Below are 1,870 nucleotides of genomic sequence, written 5' to 3'. Positions count from 1 at the left end.
CGGCTCGTAGATCGCTATTCGGTCCGAAGCGTGGAAGCAAGCGGCCCAGAAGAAGCACAAGAAGCCTCGTCCTCGCTCTCCCGCCAAGTCACCCCGACGTCATATGAAGACTCGGTCCAAGTTTGTACCATCTTCTCCAAGCTCATGGTCGCCACCTCCTACACCAGCGTCTTCTTCCACTCCCGTCGTGGTCGATCTCAGCGGCGACCAGAGTGACGTGGACATGGTGGGTGCTGGTCCAAGCAGTGTCCCATCGGTTCAAGAAACTGCCACCGAGGCTTCGGGTAAAGAACTGGAACCTGGGGATCACGACGATGTTCCCGGTCTTCCTGACGCACCTTCGCCCCCGCCTCAGGGTCCTCCCGATGTGGCCAAGCCACCAGCTTCAACAATCTCTCCTTCTCCAGCAGACATACGTGCCGCTGAAGAAGTCCTGCGTGAGGCCGAACAATTTCGGCTCATGTTCGGCTCAAGTGATGAAGATGAAGAATCGGACCACACTGTCCCACAAGGCAAGTCTGCTTCGTCGTCTGTTGCGACGTCCAAGACAGTTGAAGTCTCGGGAGTGGTTTCTACAGCAGGGCCTGCCCCTGTTGAAGCTGCTCCACAAGCCTCCGTGTCTTCAAAGCCGGTTCCGACTGTTCCGACAGCTGCCGTGCCTAGCGTTTCTTCGCCCGACCTTTCGATGGAGATTGATGACGATGGAGGTGTTGATGATGGCCGTGGAGATGACGTGGATGACGATGAACTTTCGGTGGATGATTTCTCGTGATGCCCCCAGTGGTGGCGGTGATGTTCCGCCACCTACCGATCATTCAAGCACACTCGATGACGAAGATGTCGAAGATTCCGACGGCAACTGGAGCAATCTTGGCCCAGCTCGGCCTCCGACTCCACCTCGGCCAAATCCTTCGCCGATAGTTACTTCTCCAATCATAGTCGGCGGTCCGCCTCCTTCGTCACCGGCAAGTCACCAAGCACCACCATCTTCACCTCCTGTTCCGGTGTCTCCTCGTCCGTCTTCTTGGACTCTCGATGCTGGACCTGGGCGCACGATCACGGTCACCTACACTTCGGTGCCGCGTCGTGGTGGTGCACCGTCGGTTGAGCCGCTGCCTCACCAAGTGTTGCGTGGTGTTCGCCCTACGATGCCGGCTTCGTCCACCTTGCCACCGTGGGTTCTTCCGTACTTGGACATGGAGTTTCCTGACGCAGGTGCCAAGAAGTGTTTCGAGCGACGCTTAAGCATGACCCTCCCCGAACCAACTGATGAGGTGACCGTCCGTACGACGTTGGAGGGTCTCCAAGCGTACTTTGCCTATTCGCATCCTGATCATCCGTACCAGCAACTCCGGAAGCTTTACCCTCTTCAAGCGTGTCTCTTCGACACCGTCGGTTTTAATCCAAGCGTCCCCATCTCGAAGCGTGCTCCGATTGAGACTCCTCTCAAGATGATCTGGGCGAACCTTCGGGGTGACGGCGGTAAGCAAGGTGACCTCGGGTTCGCGTTGTGGGAGCGTCTCCACGGGCTTCCGTTGGCTGGTATTGAGCGAGGTCTTGTTGAAGAAGCTAACAAGGTTGGCCACGACAAGGAGCGCTTGAAGGAACTGAGAGATCTGTTGAAGAAGCTCTTCCGTGAGCGCGACCGTCGTGCCGATCGTATTCGTAACAAGTACGGTGAACAGTACATGGCGTGGAGTCGTGACTCGGTTTCCTCTGGTACCTCCGACGCGCCGTTCATTCGTCCTGAGTTGCTATTGGAGCCGTCGAAGCCATGGTACCCGATCGATAACTTGCCGTTTGCACCTCGGACTTCCGACTGGCTTTCTGAGGTTCCGGCTCTCGATTCTCGTCAGCCCTGGCGTACTGG

The sequence above is a fragment of the Phytophthora infestans genome, genomic scaffold (assembly GCF_000142945.1).
Source record: "Phytophthora infestans T30-4 supercont1.54 genomic scaffold, whole genome shotgun sequence".
NCBI classification, from domain to species: Eukaryota; Oomycota; class Peronosporomycetes; order Peronosporales; family Peronosporaceae; genus Phytophthora; species Phytophthora infestans.
This window is presented reverse-complemented; position numbering follows the sequence as displayed.